Genomic DNA, 20353 nt, shown 5'->3' with positions numbered 1-20353 from the left:
GAGAATCGGGTGATCTGCCTGTAATGTTGTAACCAAATCAGTGTTTTTTTGTGATATATCTCCACCGGGATTCAAATTCGAGACGAAAAGAGAGAATGATTGTCGAATTTGTTGTCGAATTCATGTCATCATCATCATCAGCCCATTAATATCCCCACTGCTGGGGCATGGGCCTTCCCTATGGATGGATAGGGAGATCGGGCCTTAAACCATCACGCGGGCCCAGTGCGGCTTGATGGTTTTTAACGACTGCTAATGTAGCCGGGACCAACGGCTTAACGTGCCTTCCGAAGCACGGAGGAGCTCGAGATGAAAACTTTTTTTTGTGGTCACCCATCCTATGACCGGCCTTTGCGAAAGTTGCTTTACTTCAACAATCGCAGACCGAGCGCGTTAACCGCTGCGCCACCGAGCTCCTCAACCCATATTCCCGAGAGAGCATTTTCGGAAGTATGGGACCTAACCTGTATTGGGCTGGTTTTCCCTTTGCGGGTTAGAGGTTCAGAAAGGCAGTCGCTTCTGTAAAAACCGCACCTGTCAAATCTTCAGGTTAAGTAAGCGGACCCTATGAAAAACGGGATAATGCTATATTTCAGAGTCCAGCATAAAAGCGAGTATTCAATTATGCTTACTTACCCAGTTTTTTTTTTAAATATGCCATAGAAAATCAATTATTCCGGTTATTCTGATGTATGACTTTCGATTTCTTCAAAGAGTTTTCTTTACCAAATAGTTCCTATAAGAAATAGCAAGTTTAGGTTGAGTGAGTAAATAAGCCGGCTGCTCGTGCAACTAGGATACACGTGTCTGGTGGACATAGACCTCTATTTTCACGGGAACTAACGGGGGTCATTCGACTTTCGAATTTTTTGCTGACTACTAGGCGTATCTTGGCAGCTTTTTTTAGAAACTGGGACTAAACAGGCCTCATTTCATGCACTGTATCACTGCGACCCGTAAGATCTATTGTGATCGCCGCTTTATGCTACAGTTCGCCTCTGCCCTATCTACCTATATAGTGTAGTACTTATTTAGGGATAAGATGTTTGAGCGCCTCTGGGGCCCTTCAAATACATAGATTTAAAGATTATCTTTAATCTTTAAAACTTTAAAATCGCCGCCTTATGCTACAGTTCACCTTTGCCCTATCTACTTATATAGTGTATTATTTATTTAGGGATAAGATGTTTGAGCGCCTCTGGCCCCTCATTAGGTGTCCTTCAAATACCGGCTGCAGCTGAAAATCAGCGTCATAGTCTAGCTACAGCTAGGCTGTCACATCAGCTGAGCCGAAGCTGTTTCGGCATTAAGTATAATAATTACTAGGTAATTTAATTACCTCTAAGTAAATAAGGTTAATTTAAGTGTTACCGAAAATATATATTTTTATATTTTAAATATGACACAACGCCCACACTTATATGGATACACGCACACACACACACTTCACACTTTTATGGTGGGCAGTTTCAACCTCCTTGTGGCAGAATTTACACAAGATTTAAGTAGTAACCGGGACCAACGGTTTAACGTGCCTTCCGAAACACGATTGTACTTCCGGACAATCAGGTGATCAGCCTGTATTGTCCTAACTAAACTAGGGATCACAAGGTAATTTTTGTGGTATTTCTCCACCGGGATTCGAACCCGGGGCCTCCAGATTATGAGCCTAAAGCTCAACCACTGGACCACAGAGGCCGTTTCTGTTCAACTTGATGGACAATTGTTATTTATTACGTGGGCCTTACACATAGCTGCCCTACACCTTTGGGGATGTAGGCTTGATGCTATGAAGATTACGTTGTTTTATATTTAATACTAGGTATTTATTATCTTCCTATCCATCCATAGGGAAGGCCCGTGCTCCAGCAGTGGGGACTTTAATGGGCTGGTGATGATGATGATGACTAGGTATTAATGATTATTTAGAGACAAAAAGTCACAAGTAGCAAATTTGAGTGCGTCACCCCGTCAACCCCAATTTCATGGTGTCCCATTCATCGTTCAAGATGAATGAATGACGCACGCGATCTGACTCAGAGTTACATAGTACACTATGCGTATCCGTGATCAGTATTGCTCAGTGAACTGAAACATCTTCCGTAATTGCGTCTCGGGAAAAACCATGGCAACCGGCCTACGTAAAACAGAGTAATGTCTAATGAGAATTCTTGTCATTGTCTTGTTAAGGATTAGGTCTACTGAGTAGAGCTGGGTAGGTAGTAGGATAAGGTTAGTGACTCATCTTCACAGCCTACTGATGGTGCTTAGTAGATATTTAAAATTCTAATTATTTATTTCAGATTAATATCCTTTTATTTATTTATAAAGTACAACCACATCACATACATTAAAACATTTTACATTTATATTATCGGTATTGTGACTAATATACAGGGTGTTAGTGACATCGTAACGAATACTCAGGGTGATGATTCAGACCATGATTCTGAGTTAATATCAGGTGGAATTTTTCGTCGCAAAATTCATGATTTTTTTTAGTTTTTTTAAATTATTTTCAATTCTATACTTTTGCGATGGAAAATTCCACTTGATATTAACTCAGAATTATCAGCTGAATCATCCCTCTCAGTATTCATTACGATGTCACTTACACCCCGCACAAGTACATACGGTAGCCATACAAGTAGGTATGGGTGTTAGTGACATCGTAACGAATACTAACCGGGAGGGTGCAGACTATGATTCTGAGTTGATATCAAGTGGAATTTTCAGTCTGAATATTCATGAAAATTTTTGTGTTTTTTTTTATTATTTTCAGTTCCATACTTTTGCGACGGAAAATTCCACTTGATATCATCTCAGAATCATGGCATCAATCACCCCTCAAAGTTTTCGTTACGATGTCACTAACACCCTGTATATGACAATTACGGCGTACATAACTTATACAAAAAAGGTATCCTTAATTGTAAGTAGTAGTAGTTGATAATGACGATTGTCTATTATTGTTTTTTTTAGACGTGACTTTTTGTTTTTTTTTTAAAATCTATTATTGAAAGGGTAATAAAAGTTATCGATTAAAGAGAAAACGAACGTCGTATCTTATAAGGAAGTGAAAGAATTGATCTTTGATAGACAAGAATGAAAAATGGTACACTGATAAGAGCGTGGCTCTTAAATTAGTGATGAAAACATTTTTTTTTATTTACATGTCCCAACGGAAATCGAACCCAAGACCTCAGGATTGTGAGCACAACGCTCATCCACTGGATCACGGAGCCGATAATGACTAAGTATTTTCATTGCTGACTAAGTAATCTAGAAAACAATAATCCATAGAGAAAGAAAATTACTAAACATGAGATTAATAGGTATATTAATGCATCATCTCCCTAATAGGTAAATTAATCTCATGTTGAGTAATTGGCTGGCGAATGGCTCGTACGACAGTCCTGAGCTCCTGTCTTCAATATATTTGAGGACTAACACTCTAGGCTTAAGGCAGCGTCCATTGCTTCACATACAGCGATCGAGAACTAACTATAGATCTAATGCGTTTCTCATACGTGCGAGCAAATCTTTTAATGAATCATCTAACAGCATAGATTTATTCCACACTAGTATTGCATCTATTAAGCGAATTCTAACACAAGAATATTTTGAGACTCAATAAATTTACTCATGTTATAATTATACTCATAAAATAATAATGGTTAAGTTAAATTGGATTAGTATACTAACCCACCTGCATTCGAACTGACTTAGGGTTTTGTTTTCTTTTTCCTTGTTAGCTATTATCTTTATGTATCATTCTAGCCACTTTTCTTATCTTATTTTAATTTCTCTCCTACCTTTTCATTTATTGGCGGGAACTTGTTATTAGCATTGTCTCATGTATATTTAGTTCATTTAATGTATAATTAGTCTGTAAGTTCTCCAAATTATATAAAAATAAAAAAAAAATAAAAAAATTTCAAATACATGTAATAGATCAAATCAGTGAATGAATGAATTAAAAGCTTTTTCAGCGTTTATGGTTTTCCTGTTAGGTCTTTACCTCCTTGAAGTTGAAAACTTTTAACTTTTAGCATACTTAACAAACAAAACCACATATTAAAAAAGCAATAAAATGCAAGTGTTATTCCATTCAACAATGCAGTAATGCAGTTCAATGACTAATAGTATCTTTAGAGTGGAAACATTTGGGTTGTGTGGAAAACCCTATGAATGAAACACGGGCTGGAGAGTGAATGAGATGAGTGAGTCAGTGTCTGGACCTTTGGAGAAATTCGTGACTTCCGATCTCAAATACTTCTCGTTATTGTGCGTCAATGGCATGCGACGATGGTATCTAGGTTACCAGTTAAGATGAAAGATAATGAATGTATGTAATGTGGTTGATACATACACACATACATAAGCTCTTTGGAAGCTAATTTTTACATATTTTATATCTTTTATTTATCTCTTTATTGTATACATTAATACAATGAATATTGTAAAAAAAAATAGGTACAAAAGGTTGACTTATCTCTAAAAGAGGTCTCTTCCAGCCAACCCAGCATGGAGTGTGAGGTTAACAAAAGTGGGAAGGCACAAAGTGTACAAATAAAAGATACGTAATAAATAGATAAATACCACACAGTAAATATATATAAAACAGCCTCCGTGGTCTACTGGTTAGAGCGTTAGGCTCACGATCTGGAGGTCCGGGTTCGATTCCCGATGGGGACATTGTCGAAATCACTTTGTGAGACTGTCCTTTGTTTGGTAAAGACTTTTCAGGCTTGAATCACCTGATTGTCCGAAAAAGTAAGATGATTCCGTGCTTCGGAGGGCACGTTAAGCCGTTGGTCCCGGCTATTAGCCGTAAAAACACCTCCACCAACCCGCAGGGGAGCAGCGTGGTGAAGTATGCTCCATACCCCTTCCGGTTGATTGAGGCGAGGCCTGTGCCCAACAGTGGGACGTTTATAGGCTCTTTATGTATGTATTTTATTTTATTTTGTAGTGATATCATTATTAGCTTTCTGTTAGACGAACGTCCTACCAAATAAACACACCCATATAATCACAAATCGTATCCTTAAAACCCCTTCACACGTGAATAACAGAATGTTACCGCAATAAATTGTAAATAAATAAAACTTATATAACTGTGTGTAATATAATCAGAGGCGCGTTTGTTCCGTTTGTCCGCACGATGACCTTGTCGCTGTCGCGGGTGACGTAACTCGCGATACGGCGTGTCGCCGTGACGCGCTGTAATGTCATTCAGCGATACGTCACCGCGTCGCTTCACAGAACTCTGCGCACGTCGTTAATGCCGTCACAACCGTGAGGTGGGACTTTTCCCAACAGAGTTCTCTCGAAATTCATGAATATGGGGGGAGATTAGGTTCTAATGATTGGAAAAGGATCCTAATAAATATAATATTATAATATATTATTATAATTTTTGAATCATGGTTAAGTTATTTTTATAATTATTTGCGTTAAGCAGGTAGGTACTTATTGAAATCATCAATAATTAAGTGAGGTTAAGTAATTGAGTAAAAAGTATTTTAATAGTAGATACTCGACCAAGATGAAAAATAAAATCTTTAGATGACATTTTTATTTTAAGAATAACACAAAATGCCTGCAGTTTTAGGTCACCTAATGACTCTACCTACACTAATCATGGGCGAAAACTTAATTTGAGCAGATATTTTTCACTCTATAAAATAAAACGAATTATTACACCTTATTTTCAATTACAATAGCCTTGGCAATATCAGCAAGAACAAAAAAAATCTTCATGCAAGAATCTTTCATTTCATATAGCTAGCGACATCTATCATAATTATTTCACACCAAAGTTCGCACGTTATACGACATCTATTGTTGAGTAGCGGTATTAATATTTTGCGGAACCATTTTTAATTGTTGTAGCGCCATCTACTGTAGAGTAGCGAATGTAACTTAATATCACATTTCGCCATGAGTGTCTGAATTGTTTTAATTTCCAAATAAGTTATTTGTGTAGTTGAACAAATATTTAATCAAATGGTACAGTCATGAGCAATATAATGTACCCACTTTAGGACTCCGTCGCACTAACATATTTGACATTTAGTGAAACTTACAGTTCAATTAGTTAAAAAAGTTAATGTGACATGGTACTAAAGTGTATTACATATTAGTGCTTGTAACCGTACATAGTTACTTTTAAATAAACACTTATAATTGTTTAATGGACTATGTCGACTATTGGATCACCTTAAACTACCATTTTTATTCATTTTTGTAGTCGTTGAATATTGTAAACTTGCGATTTATGTACCCACATCCATGGCAAAATGAACTAAGTATCTATGCTTACCTCACCGAGCTTTCTTTTTTGCTCTTTTTTGGGATAATAACTACCGATAGTTCGACAACAGTAATAAAAGGCAACCTATCCAGTCCATAGTCACTTTTAAATCACGTATCGACCCGTTAAAATAGTTTACTGTCACTATCAGCCCATGGCCAAGATTTATTTCAATCAACAATCGTCTCCAGTCTACAGCTCAATGTAGGTACATTATAATAGTAATATCTACCTGCAATTGCATAATAAGAACGTGATACCTAATGAATCAAGTACCTAAGTAGGTACTTTATTGTACTGGTTCCGTCTGAGCAACCTTGAACTTGGTCGGTATGGTTGATATTAATTTCCTTTGTTTTTGCTTCGATGCTGTAATCTTGAGCGGCAACTGATTTTAATGAGCAAAAACTGTCTTCAACCAAATCGGCTTTGGACTTTACTCTTTAAGCGCGTCACGAATTTGTTATACTTTACATCGAAAACGAACTTTTAGACATAATTACGAGAAATTTATGGACAACGTTTGAAGTAGGTAAATAATAGCAAAATGCATTGTGTTATAAAAAGTAAACAGATTAAGTTCTTCGAAGGGCACGTTAAGCCGTAAATCCCGGCTATTAGCCGTAAATAACACTCCAGCAACCAGCAGTAGAGCAGCCTGGTGGAGTATGCTCCATACCCCCTTCCGGTTGATTGAGGGGAGGCCCGTGCCCAATAGTGGGACATATATAGGCTGTTTATTTTATCTAATGATCTTTAAGTTTGTATAATATTGAGCATAAGTAACATTACTTATTACGAATGAGATGCCTCCCTCCTCCATGGTTGATGACTTCCTCTTCTCAACCATCAAAACGTTAGTAAGGTATGATATCTTGGTATTTACTTGTATAACAGTACAATTAGAAAGTAGTAGTCGGTAAGGGATTCAAAGAATATAATAAAATCTAAATCGATGTTCGATTATTTTTTGTTTTTGTAGACTTTTTTGACGGACACATCGTGACGGAGTGTGTTCCTTACCTCCTGTTGTTGTGTAATAATGATGTAAACAAGTAAGCAAACATACAACGTTCCAAATTGGCTGGTGAATCATTCCGTATTGGTGTTAGTTGGCATGATTACCTCTTACAATGTATTATGAGAGACTGTTAAACCGTATTACAATCAAGCTATAAAAGAATAATGAGCAAACATTGTTACGTATTTTTTATAGGTGAAAGGAAAAGAAAATAAGATTACAATATGACATTTTAATTCTTCTATATTGTATATATTATTGTATATTATTTATATATTATTATTATAATACCTTCAGCTAAACTCGCAATAAATGATTTTTGAAAATTGTTTAAAAGTAGAATGTTATGGGCGATAGGCTGATCCCTTATCACCATAAGGTTTATCATATCCAGCTTACGACATCGTATCAACAGCGGCTACAAGTTGCCTTTGATTACTTGTGGCTCTGCCCACCCCATTAGGGATTACGGGCATGAGTTTATCTATGTATGTTTATCCGTAGACATATTTATAATCTTGTGTAAAAATGTATATTATTATTTCTTATGATGTATATTATGTAGCTATTTTTAACAATACAAATATGTCTAAAGGAAGAAGAAAGCTAAAATATGTTAAGATACCATTTGAAAACTTGACACTTCTAAAATCATCTAAGAATACAATATCTAATCTATTAAGTCCAAATCTGTAGGTAGGTATAGGAGTGGGCATATTTTTATTGAGTGACATATCCATAATTGAAAATGGAAGAATTTTTAATAGTTCTGCCGAGGTTCTTGACACTACGGAAATAGTTTCTAATAGTAGCATATTTTACATCAATTCAAGACATACAAATAAGGTAAGTGAAAAAAAATTAGTAATTATCTTACGATTTGGACTATCAGGTGATTCAAACCTGTAATGTCTTTACCAAGCAAAGGGTACCTGGGGCCTGTTTCATAAAACTTACAATTGTAAATTACAAAGACAATTTGTTGTACATTGCGGAGTGTTTGATCACAAATATTTTGCAATTTCATATTAGCTACGTAATGACGACCAAATTGTCGTTGTAATTTACAATTGTAAGTTTTATGAAACAGGCCCCAGGTTGTCCAAAAAAGTAAGATGGTTCCGTGTCGTAAAAAACATCTCTACCAACCCACAGTAGAGCAGCGTGCCATACCCCCTCCGGTTGATTGAGGGGAGGTCTGTACCCAGCAGTGGGACGTTTATAGACTATTGATTTATATTTATGTCTCTTACATAACATAACATAAACAGCCTATATACGTCCCACTGCTGGGCACAGGCCTCCCCTCAATCAACCGGAGGGGGTATGGAGCATACTCCACCACGCTGCTCCAATGCGGGTTGGTGGAGGTGTTTTTATGGCTAATAGCCGGGACCAACGGCGGTTTATGTCTCTTATAATTACTTAATTTATCTATTACCATAGATTAAAGAATAATACTACTAGAACGGCAACTCCGTTAACGAAATAAAACGATACATCATGTTGCTATCTGTAACGAGTGAGGCACGTCAAGAATGTGCTAATGCTAAATATAGCACACGAATGCTAAAAACCACACTTGAAAGTCTTGAAATACGTTGAACGGAGCGGAAACAAAAGCGTGGGCGTCAAATGATTTAATACACATCTGGGAATCTAAATATATAAAAGGAGAAACTGACTGACTGACATATCAACGCACAGCCTAAACGGCTAAACGTAGGCACTTGAAATTTGGAAGGACGTAGCGTAGAGGTGCACTAAGAAAGGAATTCCCGGAATTCCCACGGGAACGGGAATTAGCGGGAAAATCCTTCTGTATGAAAAATCTAAACCGCTTAAGTTAGACGCTTGAAATTTGGCACGCAGGTACCTTAGTTAAATTAAAGCTTAGTTGCAACAGGATATTGCAAAATACCAACGGAAACGGGAGTTAGCGGGAAGAAACATTTGTATGAAAAAATCGAAACCGCGTAAGATAGATGTTTTCAATCTAGCATGCATGCATACCTTAGTAAATATAAAGTTTAGTTATGGCTGTATTTTGAAAAATGGAAGTTAGCGGGAAAAAAAAATGTATGAAGAAATCTAAACTGCATAAGTTAGATGCTTGAAATTTGATATGCACTCCCACACACACAAAGATCTCTCTTTTATAACACGCCACGCGGACGAAGTCGCGGGCAAAAGCTAGTCAACCATAAAGCTGTGCCCTCACCGCCAGCAGTCGCCTGTAATGTAACATTACATACATTAATGAAAAACCTCATTCAAACTGGTGTCAGGGTTATTATTGAGCCGCTTAAGGCCCCTGAGATATAGCTCAACTAATGATGTAGTCGTTAAACTTAAACTCACCACTATATCCCAATTGGGGTAGTCAGAGGTACCATCTCAAGATGAACTAAGTACCCACAACTTATCAAGCTTTCTCTTAGACCAACATGATAGATACACATAGTCAAGTGAATATTAGCCAGGACCAACTGCTTAACATGCCTTCCGTAACACGGAATATTTATTTTTCTCGAATAATCAAATGTTTTCAGTCTGCAATGTCCTGACCGAACCAGGGACAGTCTTACAAAGTTTTTTTTTTATTAAACGTAGAATCGAATCCAGGACTTCAAACCGTGAGCCTAACGCTCAACCGCTGAACTACAGACACCACTCAGTACCATTTTTATATTATACGGCTGTACGGTCACGAGCATTAATATGTATACACTTTGGTACCATGTCACATTAACTTTTTTGACATTAATTGAACTGTAAGTCTCACTAAATGTCAAATATGTTAGTACGACAGAGTTCTAAAGTGGGTACTCATGACTGTACTTATACTATACATTATATTATACGGCTATATAGATAAAGATGCGAATCTTCACGCATGTGTGCTTTGCGCCATCGGGATAGGAGGCATAAACCTTCTTCAAACAAAACCGCTCATACAAAATCGGTGTCAATGATCTTCCGCACGTGAATATCTTCAACTTCTGTGCTAAAGAGGAAATAAAGACAAAACACAAAGGATTAAATGCGTATCATCCAGAATATTAAGCAATGAAGGACTTACCAATGGGCGTGCCCCAAAAACGCGATAGATAGCGTTGTTAAGATTTTTCTTCGTTTAAACTTCTAATTTCATGGATAACAGACATATGCATCTTTTATCTTTGGTTTTGGGTGTGAATGATAACCATTTTTATTGCACTCAGGTACAATTACAACTTCCACGCATTATTATTCTGATCAAAATAAAGAGAAGCATGCAACATTATTCTATAGGTACATAATGTGATCCAAATATCGAGCAACAATTAGTTTAATTATTTAAAAATGTAATGTAAACAATGTTGTAAGTTGTAATGTAGCATAAATGCTCTGCCATTTCATTACATTTTTAAATAATTATGTGCCCCAGCAAAGAGAAAATAGGTAAATATCACGTCAAAAGTGAACAACGCCATCTATCGTGTGTTTGGGGAACGCCGATTGGAAAGGTCCTCATTGTTATGGGCGATAGTCTGGTCCCTTGTCACCGTAAGGTTCATCATATACATACAATCATATACATGCAAAACGTCTTTGATTACTTGAGGCTCTGCCTAACCTATTAGGGATTACGGGCGTGAGTTTCTGCAAGTAAAAAAGTATCTAAAACATGTTGTAAAACCCGCCAAAACCACCGGTAACGGTATAACGGTAATTTATTGGCGGTAGGAAACCTACCTCTATAAATCTACAATAGGCCACGTCAAAAACTACGTATATAAATGTCCATAATGGTTCATCATACCCCAATACCAAATCATCATTATACTAGTGTTATTCAGTTCTCACAGGGTTCGCTTGCCTAACCTGAAGATTTCAGAGGTCCTGTTTTTGTTTACAGAAGCGATTGTCCTTCTGACATTCCAACCCAAAAGGGAAAACCACCCCGATACAGATTAGGTCACATATCTTCGAAAACACATTTCTCAGGTATGTAGGTTTCCTCACAGTGTTTTCCTTCACCACTGAAGCGCTTGGGTCTTCACCCAAGCGTGATTTTGAAAACAAATTCGAATATCAATGGTTGGCCCGTGTTGAATTTGAACCAGCGAACTCACCATGAGAGTTAAGTGTTCTTCAACTTCTTTTAATACCAATTATAGCTGCAAATTATTGAGGTACTTATGACAGTAGCTCTGTCTACCCTAATGGCAATTACAGACGCTAATTTTCTCTATCTGTCTGCTTTAAATGCTAACTTGCGCGCTGATGCAGCGACTATACTAACAAGTACTAACAAGGCTCTTTCAGATGTGATTGATTATTAACTGATGAATATTACAAAGAAAATACTTATTTAATGCATAATGGATACGGCATCACCATGGAAAGTATCACAAAAAATTGTGTTAAAGAATTACGATAAAAATTGAACCCATAAATCATGATTGAGTAAAAAATTACTATTTAAACAGGTTACGCCATAATGCTCACGACTTATCTCGTTAACGTATTTTATTATGATGAAACATTGATCTACACAGATTATGAACAATAATACTAAGTATAGATTGGGCACTCTCTGCCCCATAACAGTTCGAGCTTGATTTACCTTTTAAATGCAATTTTGGCGATACGGCTCACTAATAATCTTGTAGATTTCACAAGAAGCTCGGTGAAGTGTGGGTTGGGAATTTAGTTCATCTTGCGATGGATGTACTACCCCATGGCGGATCTACGAGACATTTCATTTTTCATATATACTTATTATGAAAGTAAGTATATGGAAATCTCTAAGCATCCTTTTTAATTACTTGCGACCTGCGACTTAATACCTTGTTTTAAAATTCAATAATTTGACAAGTACTGGACCGATTTTTACAATTCAAAAAAATAACTTTCTCGTTCACATTAAATAATAAATATAGTTTGATCGAGTTTTTTGTGAGTTTATGTTATGAATTAATTGCAAATAGACATACACACAATGAGTCTATTCAATATGTATTAATTTATGTATTCTGGATTAATAACTATTTATAGCCGTCTGGCTAAGTAACGGCTCAATTGACACATCGTTTAAGTAAATGACGGTTGCAAGTAGCATTTAATTTTAACTGAGTATAAACGAGCAATAGCATGAGAATTTATTAGTCACATTATGTCTATAACAATCACTACATTCTGCGATATGTTCCACTACAGTTTAGGATGAAAATTATACATTATTGCACGCTTTATCAAACCCAAAAATATCTTATTAAGTGGGTAACATAGTTATATTTGGAATCGTCAATTTCTACGTAAGTAAATATATTTTTTCGGCGAAAGTCTTATCCGCCTAACACTACTGCAACTTCTCATGGCCTGTATAGCCGAGGAAAAGTACCTAGCTGCAAGAAAAGCCTTGGAACAGGGCCTAGACAGTCACTAATCTTATAAGTAATAAACTTTTTTATAAAGATTATGTGAATGTGAATCTTATATCATTTCGGGCAAGATTAGGTAGAAGTCGATTAACGTATCGTATTCCTTCTATGCTGAATTGGGAGCGAATAAAAAACAATACAAGCCAAACAATAAAGCAATATAGTTTAGCTCTTTGTCTCTCTGAGCCTGTCGTGAAATACGAACTGGTAGAAGGTCAAAATCAAATTAAGTAAATATAATGGTTTTAAGTTTACGCGGTTATTATCATAATTAAAGCACATAATAACGGGTTCTTACCGCGTTTAAATGGGTCTATCAGTCATCCCGTGATCATGGCACTTGCAACAGTGTCGAAATATCGGGAGTCTCATATCCCCATTTAAACGCGGTAAAACCCATTATTATGTGCTTTAATTATAAGTAAATATTAAGTACTTTATTCCACAGACACAACACAATTTCAACATACAGACACAAGATATGGATACAGTACAAATGTGCGATATTGTTTCAATTAGTTCAAAATGGTCTATCTTTTTAATGATGGGCCAATCTAATCCAATATAATGTAGTTTTCGACATCAATGAGGTATTTTATTAGGTGTATGGTACGTCAATGTACAATACTTATATCTCTTTTTACGCCCGTGTCGGTAAATGATGTCTGACTGACATCCGTTTATATGTGAATGACAGCTGCAACCAGCATTTACAGCTAAGTGCGTGCAGATTATTTTTTATTGAATTCTCAGTAAAACTACATAAAAAACACATGTAAGGCAAACATTTTTCTGTACACGTACGTGGAAAATATGCCTAAAAATCGTGCGACTGTGGCGCCATACTGCGGCTTTGTGTTATGCCGGAAAAATAATAAGATACTTATTACAAGGGAGCTTAACGGAGTTTATCGTGTTAACGAGAGTACTGGAGTGAATTAGATAAAGTAAAAAGGATTGAAGTATATTTCTGAATTAATAAGATGCACCTTACCTATTGAATTATAAATGGTTTCACTTCTAAGCAAATCAATTACAATCGGAAGTCGTCAATTAATTTACAATGAAACGTACACTCCCAGTATGTTAAGCAATTGAAAATTACTTACATAATATATCTGTATTATAAATACGTGTTAGCTCGGGTTTGATTCTAGCTCGGGAATTCAACATTATACATTTGAATTTATAGTTGGTTTATAGATAATTCCAAATGTTTCTACCCGCTTAATGGTAATAGGCTCGCCCCCTATCACCTAAATATAATGTAAACATAGCTGGAGTGGATATATAATAATACTACACTTACACTTCTGAGTGATGCTATGTTATGATATAGATCACTTAAGTTTTTAATGAATTAAGCTGAGCCGCGAATCGATTTTATTTTCTCTTTGTGAGTTTCCCAAAGCACGGGTGACTGCTATAAAAAAACAAAAACCGGATAGCAGCAGGTAGTTAAATAAATAAAAAAATAAATGATAAATGTTTCTTTTTTTGCAACTGGTTGACTGGAAGAAATTGCTGCTTAGCAATAAGGTAGCCAGATTGTACTGTATTTTTCGAGTAAAACTTGTTTTATATGTTGTGTGCAATAAAGCATATTTGTATTGTATTTGCATTGTAGTTTAGAACTCCGACCAAGTCTACCAAATAGGTCACGTGAAAAAAAGCTAATTTTGAATAGGGCATTAGAAATCTATTGGTATCTGCCACACACCTACACTCCTAACAAAGCGCGCAATATAAAAGATACGTACGTTCATAAAAAATAGTCATATCCAAATACGGGAACTAGTAGACAGATAGTTGACTCATCAGCCTGTTCAGATCACTGATGTCATTAGAAGTGAAATTATAGGTATGTGGGCTAGGCCTATCGTTAACGACGATATCGACAACGTACAGCATATAAGCAACAATTTCTTCCGGGCAAGACAACATTAATCACAATTTGGTGCGAGACAGTGCAACATCTTTATCTCTTTTTTTCTCTTTTTCATGTTTTGTGTTTGGCGTTACAAATGAGGGGTTAAACAGTGAGAAAATACGAACAGTAGAAATAGTAAGTACTTCCCTACCAAGAGTTCGAATCATATATTATTATATTTTGTATAATGGATTACGATTATTTACAATGGCGGCTCGTTATACTCGGTATAGAAATGACGTGACGAACAGTTCCACGATGGATCGATGATTCCGTAATAGTATGACAGCCGGTCAATGACGAATTTATTTACCAATGGCTAAAGCCCCGTTCATATAAGCGAGAGGTAGAGTGTAGAAAAATAGAGTTAGAGCGTAGAAAAACGGTTTTTGCCAGCATTGCAAAAAGAAAAATAATGTGTATATTATTTTCATACACATTTAAGATCACACCTATTTCACGTTAGGGTAGGCAGATACCACCGAATCCTATTTACTACTATCCTGACATACTACCTTCGCTTTATATAATATATTTAAAAAAGAATATTATAAACAAATATAAAATACTTATTCTCTTTCAAAAACTTCAAGGGTTGCTGTCATTATGTTCACTAGTAAGGAAATATCGTTTGCTTGCTAGGTATGCCGATACGAACGGTGTACTATCAGAAATATAAAAATCATCGTAAAACTGCATTTAGAATTATAGACGGATGTGAATGGATCTGTCACAAATGATTACCTATTGTTACCTATTGTTATTTAACCAGACAGACGCGACGCGAGGCATCACTGACTTAAAACCTGGGCTTGAAAAAGTTAAGGTATAGAGAGCTACGCTACAGTTATCATCATCACTAATTTAAGAGCCACGCTCTTGTCGGTATAGCATTCTCCATTCTTGTCTATCAAATACCAAGTCCTTCACTTCCTTATAAGACACGACGTTCGCCTTCTCTTTAATCTGTTCCATGTAAGCTCTTCTTGGTCTTCCCGTTCCTCTCTTTCCTTGTATCTTCCCTTCTATGATGTTTTTAATAAATTCGTCGTGTCGTATTAAGTTACAGTTATTATACCGGTATAAAATTACGTTAACCATTTCATGAACAAATAGAAAATCAGTACCGTAATTTCATACCGGTATGATAACCTTAACTGCTTCTGTACCTTAAACTTTTCAAGCTGAAGCATAGCGTAAACGGTTATTTTTAAGAATGAATTAAAAGCCACGTAAGTAATACCAAGAAGTCAGTGTTGCCGTGTTAATTTTGTCACCTATCAATATATAATATATTGTGGTGAAGTATTTATTACTTTGGTACCTACCTATAGAAATAATACCACCTATACGAAAACGTAAAACCGCAAATATAAGGTTATATTACTACACTAGCCCGTAACACAATACAGTGGATTTTATCTCATCAACTAAGGGCCCTATCTCGCTTCGACACCAATGGTGGCACCATGTCACCACGGTAGCAGTTGTAGAAACGGTGGTTCCTGGTTGCTAACTAATTTATTGTCGGCAACCGAATTCCTACTAAATTCCCGGTGGTTACGCAACCATTGTGTCAAATTAAGATAGGGCCCTAAGAGTTGATAGTGAACAATGTAATTCCTACGCTTAATAATTCGGTACCTACTCCACTAGGTACGGCAGACCCGGTGAAGTAGTCTATGCCTGGACAAACCATAAAAAAAACAGACCATAAAGTATCAAAAGGCAGAACGCAGATAAATACTTTCGGTATAGTACTTTAGCGTCATAACAATGATAACCAGCACAAAGACAAAATGATAAATTGGAATAAAGGGTATCTTGTGAAATTGTGAACCTTATTTGAGCCACTGCTCGGTCATTGTATGAATACCCTACGATTAAGAATGACATTAATTTCAAGTTTGTGATTGGAACGGCACTTACAATAGTCTAATAGTCGGGCTGTTGACCTAAATAGTGGTAGACAGTCGTTAAGCGTTGTAAAGGATCGGGTACTAGGTAGTCTAGAAAGTTCTACTCACAACATAACTGAATATGTCTCATAAGCGTCGAACTATACTTTATATCTACCTTCTCACATAATACTTCTAATTAAAGAACTGGATGGATGAATTATTTGAAGCTTTATTTAGTTTCCACCCGTCATGTCATAAATTTTGTTCGAAGAAAAACGTCATGACACAAACCCTTTAAGCATATTTACTGATTAAATGCAGTACTGAGTTCTAAAGTCAAAAGTTCGCCGGTCATGTAGGAAATGCTATCCGAGCTAAATATACAAAAAGGCACGTTAAAAATTTCATGCCCCAGTACATATTGGCCCAACTAGCTCGCTGCAATCCATGGTCACAATAAACGTTGGCCAAGCCGGCTCGGCCTACAAAAACAAGCCGCGTATAAGCTGGGCGAACTGGGCTCGGCCAACGTTTACAAGACCACTGATCGTGGCGAGCCAGCTCGGCCAACGTATTTAGAATGGAGTATTTGTCGCGCGATAGGCATGCGGGTGCTAGTGTCGATTTTAACCAACCTCCTAAAGTAAAAACTGGTAAATACATTAAGGTCAATCCAGAAGTTTTTGCGCAATCAGCACGCATACCCGAAATCGTTAAGTACAGTTTTTATTAAGTATGTACATCAAAAGTACTTCAAAACAATAATTCTATTTTTCACCTAATGAATATTAAAATATTATTTGTGTATATTAATTACCAAGGTAAGGTATTACGTGAAAGATCAAATAACTAACGAACCTCAAAATAACTTTGTAATTTGACATTTTGTCAGTTGTTTCAGGAAAACACGGAATTTTAATTTAAGTACCATTATCTCCAACAATTTTCAAAAATCAAATAATTATACGAGCGAATCTGAAAATGCCATTTCGTAAATTGAAATCTCAGGTGTTTTATAAACAGGGAATTCTATATAACCATTATTTCCGACAATTTTAAATTTAACTTTCCACGTACGTAATGACAAGCTGTAAATAAGATCTACAAATACTTATAAAACAAGTGTAAATTCTTACCGCAAGATGTTTCTTCTCAGACCTCGACGCAACACAAACAGTTCAAACTATTCGCGTCTTGTTAACTGAATTAAAAGGTGTGTAATATGACTGGGCGTGTTACTTCCCTCGTCAATAATTCATAACCCGAATACTGATACCAGTTTACACGATTTCAGTACAAGAACATCTTAGGGCACGCCCGCTTTCTAGTTTACTGATTGCAACTCGCAATTGCCATATCAGTTATGATATTGTTGATATGTAGATAACGTAGTGCTATCGATGTGAGTGGATGTGCTATTTGAAATTCAGTGTACTTATTTCAGTTAATAGTCGAAATCTTTTTTATATTTTGAACTATGTCCGAACTGTCAATCAAAATATTCCGTCGCACTGAATACTCACGTAGTTTACCACACACAGATTCCACTGACCGAATCTCACTCCAACTCGCAACACAGTTAGATAAACAGAAACACAAAACGAAATCGAAACACTTTCGCTCGCTTCACAGAAACATCAATTTTGACACGAACAAAACATTGGTCTGTTGTGCTCGACACCGAACGTCGACTGCGGCGTATTATCGCGAACAAACTAACTTAAACAGTACAAACTCGCATCTTAATACACGGCGAAAATAATACTGACGATTCAATTGTCTTACTAGTACGTTTGTTTTTTTTTTTCTGAATATAAAATTACATAACGACAAGCGTGTGTGGGGACTATCGCCGTTGTACTACCGCAGTCTTCGCCCACAATGCTATTTTCGTCAACTGTTCCAATGAACGTAGGGACATAAAGTTTGGTATAGAAAGGCGCGTTGCTATTAGGTAGGCACTAACGCAATTCTGTACGACGCTCGTGTAATCTTGATAAGAAAATTTATTGCCCAGCGCTCATTTTAATACGGCGTTGAGCGCTGTGAAGTTGGGTCGCCATACCATATTTCCCACTACAGAAGAAGAAAAAATCTTAATAAGTTTTCAGGAAAATCTTTATTGTTTTGAGTGCGCATGTATTAAAAATGTATTTGGGTCGTAAGTAGGTAATTTCACTTAAATGTATGTACGTGTACATATTTATATTTGTTGTATCATACAAAAAGTACTTTTATACTTTGGGCTTAAGAGTTCACCTGTTGAAATTTAGCATCTTACAACATTTTTTATGAATGATACATTCGCGACGTGACCACAATTGATAAGAAGATAATTCCCAGTCGGTAAAGAGTCTTAAGGTCCTAAGTATTTTAAAAATCCAAATCCCATCGTTTAATTATATATTGTGACTGCAAATCTGATATTACACTGATTTTAGCGCGTGTATATCAATGAATGAAGGTGGATGGATTGTGTGAAGAAGGATATATGTGTGAAAGGCGTGGGTACGGAGAAGACGACTGACAGAGATGAATGAATGAAGAATACGCCACCACATAGAGTGGGATAAGGTCAAGTCAGGAGGATGATGATATGAAAGTTCTTACCTACTAGCTGTACTACCTACGATAATGATTTGGCGGCAAGGGTGTGCTGCCGCCAAAGGATGTTTTCGGGGTAATGTAATGTTACTCATAACAAAAACAGCTCCACTACTTATGAGAGAATAAGACTCTTCTTCTTCTATCTTGTGGGTTGTGAGGTGGATTATCAACCCCATCAACCCTGGTGTCAGGGTTACTACTTAGCCGCCAAAGGCCCCTGACATGGCTCATGTAACGACTACTTACTTACACCAGTAAGTAGTAACCGGGACCAACAGCTTAACGTGCGTTCCAAAGCACGGATCATTTTACTTTCGCACAATTAGATCAGCCTGTAATGTCCTAACCAAACTAGGGACCACAAAGTATTTTTTGTGATATGTCCCCACCGGGAATCGAACCCAGGACCTCCGGATCGTGAGCCCAACCCTCAATCACTGGACCACAGAGGAACAAGACTATGAGTCTATGCAGCATAATCCACCTCAAGATGGAGTCACCACAGAGGCAAACAGTAGTCCATTACGGGATTATGGAAGGGATTGGGCTAGTAGGCCTAATAGCCAGAAAAACGATTGTATAAAAAAAAAACAGAACGTATGGAAACTTGCATACGATCGGGTTTTTATTCAATTCAATCGGGGACTTCCTGGCTACGTTCTTCAAAAAAATGCAGAGTTTAACCTTCTAATTTCATGGATAACACCACCTACATATGCCGACATATGTGCATATGATGGACATATGCACCTTTTATCTTTGTTTTGGGTATAAATGGAGGACCCTTTTTATTACATCCAGGCAAAAGATTGAATATGTAATTGCATCTTCAATCTTTTATTATTCTAAACAAAATAAACAAGAGATCCAAATATCAAGCAATATTTTTTTTATAAATATGCTTCTGCCACTACATTGTATTTTGGAATAATTATGTGCCCGATTGAAAAAATAAGTAAATATCAATTTAAAGCTGTACAACGCCATCTATATTGTTTGTGGTGAACGTAGCCTGAAAAGTCTTTTGTTCCTGATTAATGGCTTTTTTATGGTCACAATGCTAGTGTCGTTTAGTCAAATTTCACAGCAGCATAATCAAACCACATCATAACAAACAAACACATTCATTTATAACAAACATTATAG

General features: G+C 36.5%; 1 protein-coding gene across 2 annotated transcripts in view; it reads right to left on the bottom strand.

Annotated features, from left to right (window-relative positions):
* The window catches only part of LOC126371498 (uncharacterized), a 75358-nt gene extending 56893 nt beyond the window's left edge, over positions 1 to 18465 (bottom strand). Inside the window, exon 1 of one of the 2 annotated variants that reach the window (XM_050016811.1) lies at positions 17737 to 18465. The gene's annotated coding sequence lies outside the window, so the exon portion shown is untranslated. The remainder of the gene's footprint in view (positions 1 to 17736) is intronic. The other variant, XM_050016812.1, reaches the window with a different exon arrangement.
* Between the last annotated feature and the right edge of the window lie 1888 nt (positions 18466 to 20353).

Source organism: Pectinophora gossypiella, chromosome 12, assembly GCF_024362695.1.
Source record: "Pectinophora gossypiella chromosome 12, ilPecGoss1.1, whole genome shotgun sequence".
In the NCBI taxonomy this organism is placed as follows: domain Eukaryota; kingdom Metazoa; phylum Arthropoda; class Insecta; order Lepidoptera; family Gelechiidae; genus Pectinophora; species Pectinophora gossypiella.
Note: the sequence above shows the minus strand (reverse complement) of the source record. Positions and strands in the feature narration are given on the sequence as shown.